At 40.9% G+C, this 22,932-nt stretch overlaps 1 long non-coding RNA gene across 4 annotated transcripts in view; it reads right to left on the reverse strand.

Annotated features, from left to right (window-relative positions):
* Nucleotides 1–12,416: 12,416 nt before the first annotated feature.
* LOC117442956 (uncharacterized) overlaps nucleotides 12,417–22,932 on the reverse strand; it is a 21,814-nt gene continuing 11,298 nt past the window's right edge. Inside the window, exons 1-7 of one of the 4 annotated variants that reach the window (XR_004551582.2) lie at nucleotides 17,646–17,865; nucleotides 17,503–17,555; nucleotides 16,592–16,750; nucleotides 15,126–15,193; nucleotides 14,929–15,038; nucleotides 12,736–14,757; nucleotides 12,417–12,515 (exon numbers count right to left, since the gene is read on the reverse strand). This is a non-coding gene — a long non-coding RNA (uncharacterized lncRNA). Of the gene's footprint in view, nucleotides 12,516–12,735; nucleotides 14,758–14,928; nucleotides 15,039–15,125; nucleotides 15,487–16,591; nucleotides 16,751–17,502; nucleotides 17,556–17,645; nucleotides 17,866–22,932 lie in introns of those variants that run through there. The other 3 variants (XR_004551579.2, XR_011642934.1, XR_004551578.2) reach the window with 3 other exon arrangements.

Genomic DNA, 22,932 nt, shown 5'->3' on the forward strand with positions numbered 1-22,932 from the left:
AGCAGGAATAAAACAGGAACGATAGAAAGCTTTACAGGCTTCACGTCGTCTCAAAAACCCTCGATAGGTGAGTTAAAGTTTGGGAAGTCATACAGACAACATACCATGTGTTGCTTTATTGCTGAAGACCGTGAGAAGAGTACATCACCCAGGGGTAGCCAACACGGTGCCCGCGGCAACTTGGACTGCATCTCCCAGTAAGTCATTGTAGCTTTCCATGATAACTAGTCACTGACAACATGTCTAAACGTGACGAACGTACTAATGTTCTGTTTAGTTTGTGCGTGTTTACTCTTCTTTTACCCAGTCACCTTTCTCTTTGGGTAGCTTAGGCTGTGTTAGTAGTAGCCTAGGATGGTAGCTACGACGGAGCGTTTAGCAATTCCTATAAGGTTTGATCGGCGTGTCTCGCATGGGGAGGCACTTCTGCCAAGGTGGGAGGGAGTAACGTGGTTCTTTTACCACAACGGGTTGTTCTATATTGTGTGTTTTGGTTTTTTTGGTTGTTTCTTTTTTGTGTTTTTCGTGTCGGCTTGGTCTATCAACATTGTACATGTTGAAATGCTGTTATTCGTTATACCTCATTCTGCTAAATATGTTATATTATGCTTCACTCTTTGCCTCTTAAGATGCTTCTATGGTTTCACCTAAATGAATACAACAAGATGGAGAGGGGCTTCAATGTTGTACCTGGAACTGTAGGGGCCTTAACAATCCTGTTAAGCGCAGCAACGTTTTGCACCATCTCAAGCACCTGGGTGCACAGATACTTTTTCTACAAGAAACTCATCTTAGGGTCTCTGATCAGAGCAGATTAAAGGCCAGTTGGATTGGCCATACCTACCACTCTTCTTTCACGGGGAAATCTAGGGGAGTAGCTATTTTATTGCACAAGTCAATTCCTTTTGTGTGTTCAAATGTGATGGCAGACCAAAACGGGAGGTACTTAATTGTTAGTGGTAAAATTAATTCTACTCCAGTGCTTCTTGTCAATGTATATGGACCAAACTGGGATGATGTGTTTTTTACACATTTATTTTCCATTCTACCAGATATATCCTCACATTTCCTTATTTTGGGAGGGGATTTCAACTGCTGGCTGGATCCTCAACTGGACCGATCATCGACCCGAAATTGTAAGCCGTCTAGGTCTGCCAAGGCAATTCAATCCTTTAAAAAACAATTTGCCATTTCTGACCCCTGGCGTTTTTTTAATCCCTCTGGAAAGGAATATTCATTTTTCTCAAATGTCCACCACACTTTTACTCGTATAGATTATTTCCTCGTAGACAATAGAATTCTTCCTTCTGTTAAATCAATTTCCCATAATGCGATAGTCATATCTGACCATGCCCCAGTCACTATGAGGATACATTTCACAGGGTCTGATAAAAACCGTGCTCCATGGCGTTTCAATAATCGTTTGCTTTCAAATGAAGACTTTGTGGAATTTGTTTCCGGACAAATAGATCTCTTTCTTAGTATAAACAAAACTCCTGATGTGTCCGCGTCACTGTTGTGGGAGACCTTAAAGGCATACATCAGAGGTGAAATCATTTCTTACAGCGGCTATGAGAGGAAAGTGAGGAGGGAAAGACTTAATAATTTAACGAAACGTATTGCACAGCTGGACGCAATTTATTCTGCTTCTCCTTCTCCAGATTTATACAAGGAGCGCCTCTCTTTACAAACTGAGTTTGAGGTCTTAGCTACGGATCACACAACAGAAATGTTACTGAAATCTAGACATACTTATTATGAACATGGGGATAAGGCTAGTAGATTGCTAGCCTATCAATTGCGACAGACATTGTCGTCTCACCAAATTCCCCAGATTAGGACCTCTTCAGGCTCGACGATTGATCCTAAGAAAATCAATGATGAGTTTAAAGATTTGTACGTATCGTTGTATACTTCTGAAAACACATCCGACTCTTCACACTTGGATAGTTTCTTTAACTCACTCCATATACCCACCGTTCACCCTGACTGTGTTGACGATTTTGAAAGAAATATTACTATTGAGGAACTGGCTACTGCAGCCAAGTCCATGCAATGCGGCAAGTGTCCAGGACCAGACGGCTACACTGCTGAATTCTATAAGGCATTTTTACATAAATTGGCTCCTATTTTAATTGACATGTTTAATGACTCATTTGAATCTCTTAAATTACCCCAGACTCTCACTCAGGCCTCGATTTCCCTCATTTTGAAAAAGAATAAGGACCCTTTGTCCTGTGCCTCGTTTCGTCCTATAAGCTTGCTGAATGTAGACTTCAAACTACTGTCTAAACTCTTAGCTTTACGCCTTGAGTCGACACTTCCCTCTGTTATCTCCCCTGATCAAACAGGTTTCATTAAAAATAGACACTCTTTTTTTAATTTAAGACGGTTGTTTAATACAATTTATAACCCATCTTCTTCTAGTGCTCCAGAAGCATTAATATCCCTGGACGCAGAGAAGGCTTTTGACCGGGTGGAGTGGGGCTATCTCTTCTACTCCTTAGACAAATTTGGCTTTGGGAAAAAGTTTACGACCTGGATTAAACTGCTTTACTCCTCGCCTCAGGCCTCCGTTAGAACTAATAACAATCAATCGGAATATTTCCCTCTTCATAGGTCCACCACACAGGGTTGCCCTTTGAGTCCTTTGCTTTTCGCCCTCGCGATTGAGCCCCTCGCCATTGCGCTTCGCTCTAACCCCCTTATTACTGGGATAACCAGAAATGGCGCAGAACAGAGAGTCTCTCTTTATGCGGACGACCTTCTTATGTACCTCTCGAACTTGTCTGTTTCAATCCCTGCTACACTTGCCACGCTGAACTCATTTGGTTTCATATCAGGATATAAACTTAATCTTGGTAAAAGTGAATTATTTCCTCTAAACTCAACCGCACGTAAATGTCCTTTACATAACTTCCCATTTAAAGTATCTCTGCAAAGCTTTACATATCTTGGAATACAAGTTACTAGCACATTTAAAAGTCTCTTTAAGGCCAATTTTACACCCTGTTTAGAACGTATGCAACAAGACTTTGAACGCTGGTCACTGCTCCCTTTAAATTTGGCCGCGAGGATCAACTCAGTAAAAATGAATACTCTCCCTAAATGTGCCTATCTGTTTCAGTGTATACCTATTTTTCTTCCTCAAGCGTTTTTTCAGAAAATTGATAGCTCAATTTTGGAGTTTATTTGGAACAAAAAGAAACCTAGACTTCGTAAAGACTCTCGACAAAGGCCAAAGCCTCTTGGAGGAATGGCCTCGCCAAACTTTAGATTTGACTATTGGGCTTCCAACCTAAGAATCTTACAGTATTGGCTTAGGTCCAATACACTTCATCCTCGCCCGGCTTGGCTGGCTATGGAGTCTTTTTCCTCTAAGCCTGTGTCACTGACATCACTTGTGCACTCCCCCATCAACAGCCCGGTTTCCCTCTATGCTAAAAATATAGTTGTTAAAACCTCCTTAAGGATCTGGAATCAGTTTAAACGTCACTTTGGTCTGCAAGCTTTTTCTACCTCGGCTCCACTAGCTGCAAATCATGTTTCCCCCCCTCCATATCAGATGGTGCATTTTCGATATGGTCAAACCTTGGTATTAAAACATTTAAAGATTTATATATTGAGAACACTTTTGCATCTTTTCAACAGCTCTCAGAATTGTTCTCTCTTCCTAAACATCATTTTTTTAGATACCTGCAAATTCGGAGTTTTGCTCGCAATAGATATGCTCAGTTTCCTAACCTGCCCGATGACACGCCTCTAGATGCTTTTCTCACTCAGGCCCCTGTGATGAAAGGAATTATCTCGTGTATTTAAAATCAAATCCAAACCCTATCTTCAACCTCTCTAAACTCTCTGAAAGCTGTTTGGGAGGAGGATTTGGGGCAGGAGATCTCAGAGGACCTTTGGGGCAATATTCTTAAGCGTGTGCATACTTCATCCGTCTGCGCAAGACATGGTTTGATTCAGTGTAAAGTTGTTCACCGCACCCATTGGACTAAAGTCAGGCTGTTCAAAGTGTTTGACAATATAGATCCTTCTTGTGAAAAATGTCACCAAACACCTGCAAGCCATGTGCATATGTGTTGGTCATGTACGTCTCTGCACAACTACTGGACTTCAATTGTCAGTACTTTGTCAGAGGTAACTGGGACGCTTATCGAGCCTAATGCCATTACTGCAGTATTTGGCATCCCAAACCTGCCTTTGCCTCGGCTCAAAGCAGACCTTATAGCCTTTGCAACATTACTAGCAAGACGTCTTATTCTAACAAGATGGAAATCACCAACACCACCTTCCCACACTATGTGGATAAGGGACATTTTTAATAATTTGCAGCTTGAAAAAATCCGTTACACATTGAGAGGCTCCGCCGGGAAGTCCCGGAGTGTCTGGGGGCCTTTCTTTGCCTCTGCAGGGAGGATGACCTTCCCGGATATTCCACAATAAAACCCGAATATCTATGTGGCTATATCTTTTTATTATTATTTTATATGTATGTGGATATATACGTATATGTGAAGCATTTTAAATGTATTTGTACTATTATCATCATTAAGAGAATGAGGTTGTGCTTTGTTGTGTGACCAAGCCGACTGTTTGTTTGTTTGTGTCTGTCTTGTTGTAATGTTTCATATGTTATGTGATCTGCACAACTGTAATGTGACACTGTCAATCACAACTGCTCTGTCATCTCTGTTTAATTTGTGTACGAAAATCTAAAAAAAGTGCTAAATATATACACTGCAAAAAAAAGAAAAGAAAAGAGGAGTAAAAGTAGCCCCCGAAATTGCTTTATTTTTTGAAAGTAGCCCTCATCCTAAAAAAGGTTGGTGACCCCTGCTCCGACAATAATAAAGGAAATCTCAAAGTATGAATTCTTGTGCACTGATTTAACTTACAGCTTAATGACAGGAATTAGTATAAATTAGGCATGTTATTGAGTCTTTAGGTAAACCAACTTCCATAAACATCCGTGTCCCTTTTGTGGTGTCCTCATTGGTCCACATCCAAAATGTCAGTTCAGTTCAAATGTCGGTCAGAAAGAAAAAAGTACTTTGCATGATGTCAGGACCTCGACACAAACCGATGAACCCAAACGCACGACAAAGTCTTGAATATAAAACAAGTATATTTATTTCCACAGTAAAGGTAATCCCTCTGAACAGAGTAGGTGGTGGAAATAACAAAAGCCGCTCACAAGGAGGAAAAACTAGCTTAACAAAAAGAGGACTTAATGAAAACTTAAGCCAACAAAAATAAACCTGAGAGAAAGCGATCCTTTCAGAGCCGAGGCTTGGCACGACCATTCGGGGAAACAAACCAGACGAACTGACACGGGACAGGGGAGAGGCAGGACTATTTAAACATGAGGTGAGTGGGAACAGGTGGAAGCAATCAGGGGCGGGGCAGACGCTGATGAAGGCGGGAAAACACACAAAGGGGGAGGAAGAAACAGGGCCTGAAATGAAAGACAAGAGGTCAGTACAAAATAAAACGGGACATGACAGATAGTGATGACGAGATGAAGCTTTGAAGCTTTCCAGCCAATTGGTTCGCAAAAGGGTTCATCTCACGAGGCTTCACCATGGGCTTCATCTGAACACAAACCCCCCCTGCTGGTCAAAGTGTGTACAACAGGCAGATTGGACATCTCAACAGTGTGCTCTATCTCATACCGAGTCCCCAATGAGTACAGCCTTAGAATAACTCTAAACAACGAACATTAAATCATATTTTCATGTTAACAATATTGTATTTATTCCAGTTTAATGATTGTGATTGAAAAGCTGGTAAACATTGCAAAGAGGGATTTGTATTCCTTAATAATATTCGTAAACTTAACCATGTTGTAGCCTGAGAAATGCTAAACCATATCAAAGAATACATTTATTAACTACATTATCTCATTTAGCTGTAGCTTTTATAAATATTAAAAAAATGACGTATTGAACCAGGGACCCTGCGGTCGTGAGTCAACTGCTTTCCAGCTGAGCCACAGCACACACATAGGGTGACCAGATCCCAACAAACCAAATGTGGGACAAGGAGTATGGTTGTGTGGGACAATGTGGGACACCCTCTCAACAGCACCCCCCAACCCCCGGAAAAAAAACCGTAACAAATATATAACAACAGAGCAGAAAGTGAAGTCAAACTGCAGTTTTTTAATAAAGAAAAGTAAACTAAGGCTAACCAAGGCAGCAGGCATTATTCACTTCAAGTGTTTAGAAATGCATCTTCTTAATTCAACTAGTGTATTACCTGTACAAGTAGGCACAACATAAATTAATAGATACAATAAAACCAACACTGGCCAGGAGGGAACAGAAACATAATAATATATAAAATAAAATAGCTTTCAGTTTTGTCCATCACAGCAGCAGAAGGTGGGCCTTCTGTCACCTAGAACCACTGGTGTCTCTGACTCAGTCAAACAACTCTCCACAGAGGCAGGGGCAAGCACCTCTGTTATTATGGACGCTGCTTTTGTACGACCACATGACATTTTCTTTACTATCTCAGAGTCTGGAAACATGGTCGGCGCTAGCTTGTTACCAGTCATTTATTTGACCGGTATGAATGGGAGTGTTGCACTGTATTTATTTATTTTATTTTATTTAACCTTTATTTAACCAGATAAAAGCATTGAGATATAATCTCATTTGCAATGCTGACCTGGCCAAGAAGGCAGCAACGTTACACATAACACATAACACAAACATATAAAATACAGAGAACATAACTAAGAAAACAAAAGATAAAAAAGCAGTCCCTACATTGTGCATTAGGACAGTAAGAAAGGTGCACTACTTATTACTGCAAGAGCAGCTGGTGGTAAGGACTTCAGACATGGTAAACACTGGTTATTTCTGCTGCGGTCACCTTGTCTGAGTGGCCATCATTTTTTGGTTTGAGTAGGAATGTCTCCATAGAGTGGGATGTCTCTTTTTGAGCGACACGTTTCTTGTGAGAATCGCATTCTCTGTGTCTTTTGACGTCGTATTCACCGCCATGTGAAATTCAAAAATTACTCTTGCAAAGATTGCAGAAAAATCTCTGAGCGTCGCCCTGCACTGGCTTCACCCACGGGTAAGTGTCTTCCCAGTCTTTGTTGTATGTGCATCTTCTTTTCTTCTTAGCTGTAGTTTCAGTTTCCTCCATTTTCCATAACCTGCTGCGTCGCCTGCGTTCGTTGTTGTTGTTTGGCGGGTGGGGGGGGGGGGTGTGTGAGTGAGTTAATCTCATTGGTTAACACTTGACCAGCACCCGCCGTGTGTTACAGTTTGATTGACAGCAAACACAGCCCCCTGATGATAGCCTTCCCTGCTTTCTCAAAAAGCGTTTTAGCCAATCAAAATGAAATATGCGGGACATCGTCTCAATTTGCGGGACGCACCAAAAGTCGTGAAAATGCTGTGCAGTCCCGCGCAAAGCGGGACATCTGGTCACCCTACACACACACCGAATTCATCTGAAAACACTGCACGCTATTTATTCCTGTATTTATTCAGTTATTTGTTCAGTGATGTTTTTATTGCTACTTTTATTTATGCTTTTATTTATTTATACTTAAAACATGTTCCGACCTCTATATGAGTGAGGGTCTGAGCTCTCTTGATTGCATCGTGTCACCGGGCCCGGGTACAGGAGGGGTAATATGGTTCTTAGTATACATCCATGGGTAATATGAGCGTTGTGGTTCAACCGATCTAAAGCACTTTCTGCTTCCAGCCAATCGGTTCACTGAAAGGTTCATCTGAGGCTTCATCATGGGCTTCATGTGCACGCGAGACCCCCTGTTGGTGAGCAGGTGGAAAACAGCCACATATTATTTGTAATCTTTGACATACTAAAAATACTGGAAATAATTATACAAAAGTGTAAAAGATGTAAAATGTGTTTGTAATCCTGTATTAACAGAATGTTGCACCAGTAAGTGTTTTAAAATGACTGTATATAATAATAATAAAAGCAATGTATCAACACAGTATAGCCTTCCCTGCTTTCTCAAAAAGCGTTTTAGCCAATCAAAATGAAATATGCGGGACATCGTCTCAATTTGCGGGACGCACCAAAAGTCGTGAAAATGCTGTGCAGTCCCGCGCAAAGCGGGACATCTGAGAGGCTTCTCAATACTCAAATTTCCCCTCCTCGACTCCCCTCCTCGAGACTTAGTCCCGCCCACAGGAGATGCGAGCGGAGGACCGAGGAGGGGAACCGGGGAGAGAGGAGGGGAAGCAGCAGACGTTTAAAGAAATGAGAACTCCTCTCCTCTGAGCGGTCATATTAAAGCGACGTCCGTTCATTATTACGTGGCAACAGCTGCATCAGCTGTCGAGTGTTTTGTCATATTTTATAATCTCTGTTAGATCAGCTGAACATTGTTCCCCCACATATTTACCTTGAATTCATTGAGAGTGCGGTATAATGAGACAATAACAGGCTACAGATGCGGACACACACACACAAATATATTTATATAAATATATGCAATTTAAAGTATGAGAGCACTCTCATAATAACGTAACACAATCAGAGACTGGATATATCCCCCCCCCCCCCCTCTCTCTCTGGTCGCTGAAATGGGGAATTGAAATTATGGGCCAAAAGTTGTATTTGCAAGTATTAAAAGTAAGCAGAGGACACCAAACCAACTGAGACCTGTCTGTCCGCCGCATCTGCGCACACACTGTACCACACACACACCTACACACTGTACAGGACATACCTACACACTGTACCACACACACACACACACACACACACACACACACACACACACACACACACACACACACACACACACACACACACACACACACACACACACACACACACACACACACACACACACACACACCTAAGCTCCTAAAGCATAATCAGGCTACAGCCGTTGTGTATTTTATTATGTGAAGCACTAAATGTTCTTAGAAAAATATCGACTCTTTGTTTGTATATATCTACTAAACTAAAGCAAATAAAGAGAGTAGGTCTGTTATACTGAGTGATATTTATTTTACACACTGCTCTGCTTTCTGCAGGACCTCACAGCTGTTCTCACTGTAAACATCGCGTTGCGATGAGAGCAGTTTCTAAAATAATATCCAGGGGATGCATGCAGAGCTGTCATTGGCTGAGATAAGTCCGGCCGTGTGTCACGCCTCCACCGTTCCCGGAAATGCATCCGCGGAGGAGCCGTGGAGGAACCATCAGTGTATCCTCGGTTATAGCTCCTCCAGAGAGCCTCCTCGACGCTCGATCCTCGGTGTGCATTTAGAGAAATGAGACGTCCTTCAAAATGGCGCGCTGAAATTCCGGGTGTTTAATTTCCGGGTCACTACCGGAGGACCGAGGAGTCGAGGAGGGGAAATTTGAGTATTGAGAAGCCTCTATTGTCACCCTACACACACACCGAATTCATCTGAAAACACTGCACGCTATTTATTCCTGTATTTATTCATTTATTTGTTCAGTGATGTTTTTATTGCTACTTTTATTTATGCTTTTATTTATTTATACTTAAAACATGTTCCGACCTCTATAGAGAGGCGAAGTCCCTCCCTTTCCGGGAGCCTCCATGGGACCCCGGAAGCGTAAAATTATACATTGAAGTCAATGGAGAGAGAAAGGTTATCTTTTGATCCCGTTTGAATTGTGCCACGAATGACACATATGATGTTTGTCAATTTAAAAGAATATTTTGCAAGTCAAAAAAATTAAAATGTGTCGTAAAACTGTGAAGTTACACATTTTTTTGTGTGAAACCGCTGAGTGAACTACAGGTCTCTGGTCTCGCACAATACGCGTCACCATCACAAAGACGGCCGTCACGTTAGCAAATTTCACCTGTTTCTTTCAGAATGAGAATAAAAGTATAAAACGAGGTGACTACAAGTCTGGACACGTTGAGAGCTGTACATACACGAAAGGGGAGTTATTCGGTTCTGTAAGAGCAGCGGGACCGGCTTTACAAGATGTTGGTGAGTAATATGAGTGCAATGTGTAACGTTAATGTCAGCTAGCTAACATTAGCTAACAAGGTACACTAACGTGTTTTGTTTCAGTAACTAGTTTTCTCCTTTAGAACTTCGTGGTCTGTGTGTGTGCTGTGGATAACATTAGTGTTCATAAGAACAAGGTATACTCCCGTGTTTTGTTTTAGTTGCTCTTCAGATTGAAACGGCCAGTTTTATATCGACTATACTGTATGTGTGATCTCCTTTTACATCTCGTTGTGTCGTTTGAGTTTATTTGCTGTGTGTAGATTCAAGGGTTTTGGTTATCTTGTCAATTTGTTTGGTTATCCAGGCACAGCTGTGCGTGACTCCCTCGGGTACACTGGTATGTGTTTTCCTAATGTAGAGAGCATTGATTAATTAATAAACTACACACTGAGTCTAGATCCTGACCAAGTCCTTTTTTATTGTTGATCAAATGTTTTTCAAAAATGTATTCATACACATTTAGAAAAATACAATGTACAATCACAACCAGTACAACACACATTACAAAAAATACAGAAAAAACAACCAATAACAACAATCAGACAAAACTATGGAAAAATAACCCCTCCCACCCCAGATCCGGACCATCCTTGTATTATTGCTCATTCAATCTATTATAGCATGCTAACAAACATGGTACTTTCTTTATTTGTACAGATCTGCATGGGAGGCGATGGCGCGATGCAGAGCGCTGTCTGTGATTGTGCACGGGGGATGTACAAATGCAGCCACGCTGCAGCATTGGCAATATGTGCCATGTGGCAGATCAGCTCCACAGATGTTGAGTGCCAGTGGAGGAAGCCTGGCACTTCCAAAGTAGTCCAGCCGGTGTCTCAACTCTACCAACAGTGAGAGGAGACATACAACCCACTGGCCAGAGACATCGCCACTCAGGATGTAGACTGGTTCAGGTCTGCACTGAGGGGCGCACAGTGTGGCATGGCATGGCTTCACCTGAGCCAGAGCCGCGGCCTCAACATCAGGCCATTGTCACCGTGCCGGAGCTGGTGAAGGGGGTCGGGGGCTTGAGGCAATTCTTGCCTCAATGCGACTGAGCAGAGACCAGCAAGCTGCCATCCAGACAGCCACCGGAGGACAGCGGACAAAGTGGCAGTTACACAGGCGGGGCAGGTTGACAGCCAGCAAGTTTGGTTCTGTGCTGCGGTCGGGACTTTCATCCACTCCATGCGCGTCCCTCATGAAGAGGGTGCTCGGGGGGTACAACTTGGACGGAGTCATGGCTATCAACTGGGGGGTTTTAAACGAGGCCGAAGGGGTGAAGGCTTTTGTGCAGGCCTCTCAGGAGACAGTGTTCGAGTCTGGTCTCTTTGTGAGTGAGTCGGTGTTTTGGGAGCATCCCCCGATGGACTTGTGCAGCCATCTGCCCTGCTGGAGGTGAAGTGTCCACCATCATTATATAGGATATATATATATATATATATATTTGTATACATATCTGTAAATTGTATAATTTTATTTGATTTAAAAGTATTTTTGATCTCTGTCTATAAACACAAACTGAGTAAGATTGACAATAAAGTTGACTTTGAAAAATATATATATTCTTTATGAAAATAGTTGACTGTTGGAGAAATGAATCCAAATGAAACGTTGGACTGAACTACAACTACGCCTTTAAATCTCTACGGACTGTTCTTCAGTGGGATGGCAAGTTCCTATCTTTAAACATTTATTAGTTTTTTCTCAGAACAGATTTGATTGAAGTTAATTTAACTTAACCATGTAAGGTCATTATTAAAAAGGTACAATCAATTTGTTTAGGGTTGAATAAAATAATGATAAACATTTCATTTGGATAATTTACTGACAGAATAAGAAACTCAATGATGCTCTACTCACCTGTTCCTTTTTATAAAGTGAAACCGTTGAAACGATAGATTTTAGTAAACTTAAAAACAACCTTCTCCAAAAGCTATCAAGGAATATACCGAATACTTGTTTTAGAACTTTATTACATATTTTTATATAAATAGTTTGAGTGATCCATAATTGACAGAAGCTTGTGTTTACACTGACCTGTCACTCATATATTAATGTCTTTGTAACTTCAGTAAACCACGACCTCACTCATTTCTTTCATCACGGTTCAGTAAACTAAGTGACACATGAACCAGTTTAATAATTATAATAACGTAGGATTGCAACTCTTTGAAACTGTAGCTCTTAAAAGAGCCGTTGTGTTTGGGTGTGCTGGTCTCAGGTCAGTCTAAGCCCTCTCTCGCGGATGCGGCGGGCCAGCTGGATGTCCTTGGGCATGATGGTGACCCTCTTTGCTTGGTTCATCTTACTGGGGGGCAGCTACATGGATGTCGGTGCAGTCCACAGTCATTGTGCAGTTGAAGGCAGAATGAATGTATTATCGACTCAGAATGAAGCACAACTTCATGTCATACAACACATTGACTTTATTTGTAATTGTGTAAAAAAATAAAGCATTGATTAGCAAGCAGGACCTGCAGGAACAGAGCACGGTGATGGATGGAGCTGGGAAGAGAGAAGAATAAAGAAAACAGATCAACTTCATTATCGGATATTAAAAATTCAATTTCAAAACAAGTTGCCGCTCCTACAGTTTTCTAGTGTGTAAAGATGATTTCACTTGACCTATGCACAATATCACACTCAATACATGTGTGTCTCTGGGGGGGGCATTGTGCCTTTGATGTATATAAATAATATACCATAACCAAATACTATTACGTACAGTGGAAGTCAGGTTGCCAGAGCAGGTCAGGGTGCATGTTCCTCAGGGTCTCAGCAGTTACAGGTGAGGGAAAGGAAACAAAAGAGAAAAAGGTCAGTAACAACACTTTGAATAATTATCTCTTTTAATAATGTTCTCTCAGTAATCACTCAACTACTGTCTTTCCAACAAACAGATTGACTCACTATCATCACGATGAAACACGTCCAGAAGAATGGACCACAGATGGAAATTAGCTATTAGCTATAATCTGGCATATTGCATCTCTTCTCTTTGCTGAGATTAATGTTTGTGTATGCATGGTCCTTCTATAAATAAATACATGTCATGCAAAGCTGCCTGCCTGCCTTCGACTCTCCCTGAACTGCCTGATCTTTTAATGTTCAATGTTAACCATTTGAGCAGATAGCATTAAGTAGAAAAGATCGCAGATGCTAATCTGCCGTTAGCCTACCTCCCGCCCCCTTAGCACCTGGCGATAGGTTCCTCTTCAAATGTTTCAGAAAATACTTAACATCATGACTACTCTTACTGTTTAACATTTGGGTTCACTTCATGTTAAGGCTAATACAAATGACAAGGCTAAGTAATGTGATGCTAACTAACGTGCTCGCTACTAGCTATGTAGCTAGCTTGACTGTGTTCCATGCACAACATGTGTATTACCTGAGATCTCTGATCCAGCGACTCCTGGTCCTTTCATCAGACGGGAAGCGATAGAACGAGCTATGATCTATAAGTATGATCACTTATGTGATTGCAACCTGGTACAAAGCACACAGGCATCTTGTAAAAGTGAATTTATTTTTAGCAATCTCTTATTTATTGGAGGGAATAAATCAGTTATGATATCTTCTTCTTCGCTTTAATTACGAGTCGCAACCACTTGGAGCATTATCGCCTGTGACATCACTTATGCGAGCCAGAATGGGATTTGGGATTTGTAGTCTTTGTAGTCGCGTATTTTTCATAGTCTTATATTTCAACAGTTTTACGACAAAATGTGACTTTTTTGACATGGAACTTATTGTTTAAGATTGACAAACATCATATGTGTAGTTCGTGGCACAATTCAAACGGGATCAAAAGATACGTGTTCTCTCTCCATTGAATTCAATGTTAATTTTTCGCTTCCGGGGTCCCATGGGCCGGAAGTAGATGGGCGTGACTTCGCCTCTCTATATGAGTGAGGGTCTGAGCTCTCTTGATTGCATCGTGTCACCGGGCCCGGGTACAGGAGGGGTGATATGGTTCTTAGTATACATCCATGGGTAATATGAGCGTTGTGGTTCAACCGATCTAAAGCACTTTCTGCTTCCAGCCAATCGGTTCACTGAAAGGTTCATCTGAGGCTTCATCATGGGCTTCATGTGCACGCGAGACCCCCTGTTGGTGAGCAGGTGGAAAACAGCCACATATTATTTGTAATCTTTGACATACTAAAAATACTGGAAATAATTATACAAAAGTGTAAAAGATGTAAAATGTGTTTGTAATCCTGTATTAACAGAATGTTGCACCAGTAAGTGTTTTAAAATGACTGTATATAATAATAATAAAAGCAATGTATCAACACAGTATCTTGTTGTTATATCTATACATAAATAAATGTAAATGTCTGCTGCCTTCTAGAAAGACAAAAGAAGCAATATGTGTTCGAAACTGGAAAAGAGAAGGGTTTAACTTCGCAGAGGGCAGTGAATGTGCTTGTGATTCATGGAACAATTTTATTGGTTTTTGTTTAAAAACAATGTTTTTTCCACAGTTTTCGGGCTTAGACGATTTATTTTCTTTGACACAACTTCTCCTGCCTTTGAAAAGACCCTTTCACACGGGACTGAGGAAGCAGGTGTGCACACAAAAGTGACCGCAAGTTTGGATACACATGTTTTTGTGTCTGCCTGTAGTCCAGAGGGTCCTCCAAGCGTCCGATATTTGGTTTCAACAGTTGCGTCAGCTGTGCATTCTTGGTCTTCCTGGACATCTTCACAGTCTGATCCACTTTATGCCAGAGTTTGTTTCCTGAAAAGTATACACAGAGAGTGTCAGTGGATGTAGTAATTACTTCAAAATTAATAAAATCAAGCTGTGTTAAGAATGAGTATCTTGTAACTTTCTTTTATTTGCATGATAAAGTGAAGTTAACATGGTTCAATTATAAAATATATTATTCCAAAATATTAAATGACAAACCTTTAGCAGGTCCACCTCCATGTCCCTCCTTGTTCTCATGTATGGCACGATAATGCGGAAGAAGTATTGTTATTGTATCCCAGTTCCCTGGAGCACAATAAACACTTCACCTTTGAATGAAATAGAAAAGTAAAAAAATGAACCGTACAAAATCTAACATAATACATCTGTTGTAATATACTAAGTATGCAACCTACCTTATTGGTGAAATCACATCAAAGTGTTCCACACAGGGGAAGTCCTTCTCTTCTTTGCTGGCTCCATTCTAACGAGTTGCAAAAATATCGTGCAACCAAAACTGGCAAACGCCAGTGTTGTCCTCTCACGAGGTTCACACATCTTGATTCGAATCCCATGGGTTTGTATCTGTCAGGAGCACGCGCCAAGATCTGAAGCGCTTCGTGAAGCAGTCACGTGGTATCGACAGGCAGCGAGGCTTCCTTTGTCATCGGTGACGTCACTGGCCCAAAACGATACAAGCCTCGATGCAGGCTTCACAAAAAGCTTCGGGGATTACTCGACACACGCTCCGAAGCCTCGGCGCAATACGTAGCATCACTAGTGACAGACAAAATACAAAAACACAACCAACACATTTGACGAGACACAACACATGACATACGTTCCTACACCTTATCCCAAATCATTTCAATAAGAGCTCAGAGCTACTCAGAGAAACAGACGTACACTCTGAGGCGACTCGACATGCTGACTGAATCAGCCGCACTGATAACTCGCTCTTTAAAACAAGTCTGACAAACGAGTATCTCCGATAAGAGGACAAAAGAGTTCAGATGTTAAAGTCCTGCTTTAACTGTTACCCACATCTTAACCAAGTCAAACAATGTCTCTAACATTTGTATCTCAGCACATTCTCTTTCAGCAGTCCTCCTAATAAGATTACAAATGGTCCTGGGGATTCTTTCCATGTTCTAAGTTGAATAAATAATTAGTGGTACAGGTAAGGACATCTTCATTAAAACCACATTGACACAAAATATGAAAAACCCAACAACGAGTTGATCAGCAGGATTTGGTTATCCAGCTACCAACGATTATTTTACTTTAGGTTGTTGCTTATCAGTTATCTTTTGAACTGTCTTTCCCAAAAGCCAAAGACATTTCTGGGAATATGAATTAGCATTAAAATAAGTACCCAGATCAAAGGTTGTATGGCTTCACAGGAATGAGTGGAACTAGCCCCTGCTCCGCCTGCAACCCCTCCTGGGGGCTAACGCTGCTGAATGTTGACTAAATACACTTGTTGTAAGTTGATTTAAAGACTTGGTGCTTTTAAGTGCAAAAGGAAATACCCAAGTTAGACACTTGATGTGAATATACATGTCAATCACGTGCGAGTTTTTAAAAAGCAACGTTAAAGTGCGGAAGCTTGAGGAACAGAGGCCCCCTTAAACATGGAGCAGGAGAGATAAAGTCCTTTTTCAAAGCAGACATTTGACCTGGTAAAGAAACACATAATGACGTGTTGCTCATTTACAGTTCAATCAGGAGAGACTTCATTTTGTTTGAAGAACATTTCTCGACACATGTCATATGATAAATGTTAAGTCTTTGGCGATTAGACCCCGATCCTGAAATGGTATATCTGAGGCGACACAACAGTCTGTGTGAGTTCTTTGGCGTCAGCTTGGCGTGTCCCTACCTTAAAGGGGGAAATGCAGCCGTGAGCATATAGGGAACCCCCGGGGTCTAGACACTGGTGGTGATGCTGAAGACCTGGATGTGATGAGGAGATGTGATGAAGAGGAGGTGTGATGAGGAGGAGGCGGGCCGAAGCATGAAAACCTGAAGTCACAGCTGACTGCAGGAGAGAGGAGAACCATTTTAAAGTTTGGCTGCAGCTCGGTGATTGGCTGCTGGAGAACGAGGTGAATGTAATGGGTTATAGGCAACGCCCGTGATGAGCTGATAATATGCAGCTAAGGAGTGAACGTATACATACCCAGTCTTCCTGAAAGAACTTGCGCTGAGCTTCATTTAAATCAAGTCTCCCAGAAATCAGTGACACATGGTGACAGTGCATTTTATACTGTGACAGTCCAAGACGTCTTATATGTTCATTTCTTATTTTAACAGTTACTTACCTGAATATAATTGTATCTTTAATTGTAATAATTTGTCTGATATATCTTGTGTGAATCTGCCCTGTTTTTCAATCTCCAGTGTTGCTGCTGTTTAAACTCCTGAATTACCCCACAGGGATTAATAAAGGTCCATGTTATCTTATCTTACTCACAGGAATACATTGTGGGGAAACGAGACATCTTTTTCTATTCAATATATGGATATCTTGGCCTTTAATAAAGCTGTTATTATTGTTTTTGAAGCTTGTGTTATAGTGCCCCCTGTTGCCGACAAAGCAGAACTGCATAGCGCTTCTCAAAAAGTCAAAACAATTTAAGGAGTACTTTTAAAAGGTTAGCACTACAGGAAGCACCTAGGTAAACATACTTGTTCGTCTGTAAAGCAACCTTATGCGATGCTATTTCTCTGTTATTAAAATGTGTTTTAATAGCTCTGTTAAACTAAGAAACCAACATTAGCTTCACTTACGTCATGTGTTTAAGGAGTCCGTAGGCTTCTATCAGTGAGTGGACCATACTTGCCTGGAAATGAGCAGAGAATTACATTTAAATATTGAAAAGAACCAGTGAGTAAAACGCCTCACAGTGAACTAACGTTTCAAGGTAACTCACCCTGTTTGGTACTTTGGATAAACTATCGCAAGTCTGGATGTATTCCGGGCTGTAAACATAAGCCACCTTCCGCTTACAACTGCTGTCATCATCGCTGTCTCCGCTGCAACTCATTTACGATGAATTAAAGATATTTAAAGGAGAATAAATGGAGCTAAAAAACAATTTACAATGAAGGGATGCAAGCGTCTTCTCCAGTGTGGTGTTACACCGTCAACAGTCGGTGTTAACACCACTGCCGGTCTGTTAGAAAAGGATATGACGATTAAAAAAATAAAATATATGCATTTATATTATGATTTGTTATCAATTTGAAATCTCGCGGGACAAAGACGCCCGCAGCCTTGAGAGCGAGGCGAGGCGAGTTGGCACAGTTGCTCTCCACGAGCTGCGGAAGCGAAATGCTCGATGGGAAACGGCTCGCTGGTATCTCGAGCTGAGCGCTCATTGGTGGTTTTTACCACGTGCTGCTGATGAAGCTCTCCAATTGGCTGGCAAAAGTTTGTTGTTGTTTTGTGTCAGTTTTACGTCGCCACATCCATTCCCATTTTTCATCATTGTTCCACAATGTTTATCATCATGAAATTAATATCTATATATTTTATACTATACTGCTTACCGTTTTCATACTTTATATATCTTAGCATATTCATACACACTGTTCATACTGCTCTCAGGCTGATATCTAGTGTATTAATACACACTGTTCATACTGCTCTCAGGCTGATATCTTAGCATATTAATACACACTGTTCATACTGCTCTCAGGCTGATATCTAGTGTATTAATACACATTGTTCATACTGCTCTCAGGCTGATATCTAGTGTATTCATACCCACTGTTTATTCATCATTCAATTCATTCTATATGTTATTCTGTAGATTGTGTGCATTACTTTCCACTTCGCTGCTTGTTGCACCTGGTTAGAAGCTAAACTGCATTTCGTTGTCTCAGTACCTGTAATATGTGCAATAACAATAAAGTTTCTCTTTAAGTTAAACCAAATCATTAAAATAAAATCTGTTGTAATGTAATGATTTGGTTTAACCTTATTTATTGAATACATCATTTAAAATGGCAAGATTAAATCAAATTACATCCATGTTGTACACATCATAAAGCTTAAAGTGGCAGCTAAAGAATTAACACAGCAGCAGGTCTGTTCAGTTCATGCTCATGAAGCTTCATGTGTGCGGATCTGAAGGGACTGATCATTTGTAGCCTGTCCACCTACAATGTGTGCAATACATTTGCACACATCTTGTGTCCATATCTTTCTGTTTTGGTGGTCATGACACAACCGTGCACGTGCATGCACGAGTCATGGTGAGATATCTGGATTAAGAGGTTGCTTTTTCTTTGCACAGCATGAAAGAAAGGCCAAATGAATGGGCTGTGATTTTAGTTTTTTTTAAGCAGAGGTCAATAATTTGTACGGCCCTCGGAGGATGTTGAAAAAATGTAAATGGCCCTTGAGAGGAAAAAGGTTCCCCACCTCTGCTTTAGGTAAACCAACTTCCATAAACATCCGTGTCCCTTTTGTGGTGTCCTCATTGGTCCACATCCAAAATGTCAGTTCAGTTCAAATGTCGGTCAGAAATAAAAAGGACTTTGCATGATGTCAGGACCTCGACACAAACCGACGAACCCAAACGCACGACAAAGTCTTGAATATAAAACAAGTATATTTATTTCCACAGTAAAGGTAATCCCTCTGAACAGAGTAGGTGGTGGAAATAACAAAAGGCGCTCACAAGGAGGAAAAACTAGCTTAACAAAAAGAGGACTTAATGAAAACTTAAGCCAACAAAAATAAACCTGAGAGAAAGCGATCCTTTCAGAGCCGAGGCTTGGCACGACCATTCGGGGAAACAAACCAGACGAACTGACACGGGACAGGGGAGAGGCAGGACTATTTAAACATGAGGTGAGTGGGAACAGGTGGAAGCAATCAGGGGCGGGGCAGACGCTGATGAAGGCGGGAAAACACACAAAGGGGGAGGAAGAAACAGGGCCTGAAATGAAAGACAAGAGGTCAGTACAAAATAAAACGGGACATGACAGATAGTGATGACGAGATGAAGCTTTGAAGCTTTCCAGCCAATTGGTTCGCAAAAGGGTTCATCTCATGAGGCTTCATCATGGGCTTCATCTGAACACAAACCCCCCTGCTGGTCAAAGTGTGTACAACAGGCAGATTGGACATCTCAACAGTGTGCTCTATCTCATACCGAGTCCCCAATGAGTACAGCCTTAGAATAACTCTAAACAACGAACATTAAATCATATTTTCATGTTAACAATATTGTATTTATTCCAGTTTAATGATTGTGATTGAAAAGCTGGTAAACATTGCAAAGAGGGATTTGTATTCCTTAATAATATTCGTAGACTTAACCATGTTGTAGCCTGAGAAATGCTAAACCATATCAAAGAATACATTTATTAACTACATTATCTCATTTAGCTGTAGCTTTTATAAATATAAAAAAGACGTATTGAACCAGGGACCCTGCGGTCGTGAGTCAACTGCTTTCCAGCTGAGCCACAGCACACACACTGAATTCACCTGAAAACACTGCACGCTATTTATTCCTGTATTTATTCATTTATTTGTTCAGTGATGTTTTTATTGCTACTTTTATTTATGCTTTTATTTATTTATACTTAAAACATGTTCCGACCTCTATATGAGTGAGGGTCTGAGCTCTCTTGATTGCATCGTGTCACCGGGCCCGGGTGCAGGAGGGGTGATATGGTTCAACCGATCTAAAGCACTTTCTGCTTCCAGCCAATCGGTTCACTGAAAGGTTCATCTGAGGCTTCATCATGGGCTTCATGTGCACGCGAGACCCCCTGTTGGTGAGCAGGTGGAAAACAGCCACATATTATTTGTAATCTTTGACATACTAAAAATACTGGAAATAATTATACAAAAGTGTAAAAGATGTAAATGTGTTTGTAATCCTGTATTAACAGAATGTTGCACCAGTAAGTGTTTTAAAATGACTGTATATAATAATAATAAAAGCAATGTATCAACACAGTATCTTGTTGTTATATCTATACATAATAAATGTAAATGTCTGCTGCCTTCTAGAAAGACAAAGAAGCAATATGTGTTCGAAACTGGAAAAGAGAAGGGTTTAACTTCGCAGAGGGCAGTGAATGTGCTTGTGATTCATGGAACAATTTTATTGGTTTTGTTTAAAAACAATGTTTTTTTCCACAGTTTTCGGGCTTAGACGATTTATTTTCTTTGACACAACTTCTCCTGCCTTTGAAAAGACCCTTTCACACGGGACTGAGGAAGCAGGTGTGCACACAAAAGTGACCGCAAGTTTGGATACACATGTTTTTGTGTCTGCCTGTAGTCCAGAGGGTCCTCCAAGCGTCCGATATTTGGTTTTCAACAGTTGCGTCAGCTGTGCATTCTTGGTCTTCCTGGACATCTTCACAGTCTGATCCACTTTATGCCAGAGTTTGTTTCCTGAAAAGTATACACAGAGAGTGTCAGTGGATGTAGTAATTACTTCAAATTGCTTTGAAATTAATAAAATCAAGCTGTGTTAAGAATGAGTATCTTCAGGGGTTCTTACACCTTTTCCAGAGTCAAATTCAAGCACTTTTCAAGGATCTTCCAGCTTGTTGTAAATTACATATTTATATACACATACTCAAATGATTATTTCCCTACCCTCACATTAAATCAGATGTTCTTTATGCTATAAACAACCACATGTGTGGTTTCGTGATAGCATTCTACAACGAGGATGACAAATTAAAGAAAGAAAACTAAGTTTAATATTTCAAAATTAGTGATCTGTACGTAGACTGGGCCTCCCATATAACCTGGCTGAGCCGATATACAACAAATCAGCCCTTTTCATACATATGTGATTACTATTTTTGATGGTACTTTTAGGTGGACAGTGAACATAAGGTCAGAGGTACATGGGTGTACTTTGACTCCCACTACCAGGTTTTAACACCTTTAGTTACTTCAGCAGATCTGGATGAATGATGTGTAAATATAACCAAGTGTTGAATCAGACTTTAGTTCCCCCTGGAGTGAATCCACCAGCTACCCTGCAGTCTACAAAGTACTTCAGACTAGCTGCACCTTCACCAGCTACCCTGCAGTCTACAAAGTACTTCAGACTAGCTGCACCTCCACCAGCTACCCTGCAGTCTACAAGTACTTCAGACTAGCTGCACCTTCACCAGCTACCCTGCAGTCTACAAAGTACTTCAGACTAGCTGCACCTCACCAGCTACCCTGAAGTCTACAAAGTACTTCAGACTAGCTGCACCTCCACCAGCTACCCTGCAGTCTACAAAGTACTTCAGACTAGCTGCACCTCACCAGCTACCCTGCAGTCTACAAAGTACTTCAGACTAGCTGCACCTTCCACCAGCTACCCTGCAGTCTACAAGTACTTCAGACTAGCTGCACCTTCACCAGCTACCCTGCAGTCTACAAAGTACTTCAGACTAGCTGCACCTTCACCAGCTACCCTGCAGTCTACAAAGTACTTCAGACTAGCTGCACCTCACCAGCTACCCTGCAGTCTACAAAGTACTTCAGACTAGCTGCACCTTCACCCAGCTTTGATGAACACTTTCATGATCAATCATTATAAAACATCATATATATTATTCTGAAATGGACCAATCTGCACAACGACTACTTTCACTGTCTTTCACTATATTCTGATGAGAATACTTTTCTACTTCACTTGAGGAACATTTTGAATGCAGGAACTTTTACTGTGACAGAGTATTCCTACACTCTTGTACTTCTACTTTTACTAAGTACAAGATCTGAGTAACTCTCTACTTTTACTCAAGTACAAGATCTGAGTACTTTCACTTTACTCAAGTACAAGATCTGAGATACTTCTACTTTACAAGTACACGATCTGAGTACTTCTACTTTTACTACAAGTACAAGATCTGAGTACTTCTACTTTACTCAAGTACAAGATCTGAGTACTTCTACTTTTACTCAAGTACAAGATCTGAGTACTTCTACTTTTACTAAGTACAACGATCTGAGTACTTCTACTTTTTACTCAAGTACAGATCTGAGTACTTTCTACTTTTACTAAGTACAAGATCTGAGTACTTCTACTTTTACAAGTACACGATCTGAGTACTTCTACTTTTACTCAAGTACAAGATCTGAGTACTTCTACTTTTACTAAGTACAAGATCTGAGTACTTCTCCACCTCTGGTAGCGTATTAGCCTGAATTGTAGCCACAAAGATCACGCAGAGCTGCAT

The sequence above is a fragment of the Pseudochaenichthys georgianus genome, unplaced genomic scaffold (genome assembly GCF_902827115.2).
Source record: "Pseudochaenichthys georgianus unplaced genomic scaffold, fPseGeo1.2 scaffold_510_arrow_ctg1, whole genome shotgun sequence".
NCBI classification, from domain to species: Eukaryota; Metazoa; Chordata; class Actinopteri; order Perciformes; family Channichthyidae; genus Pseudochaenichthys; species Pseudochaenichthys georgianus.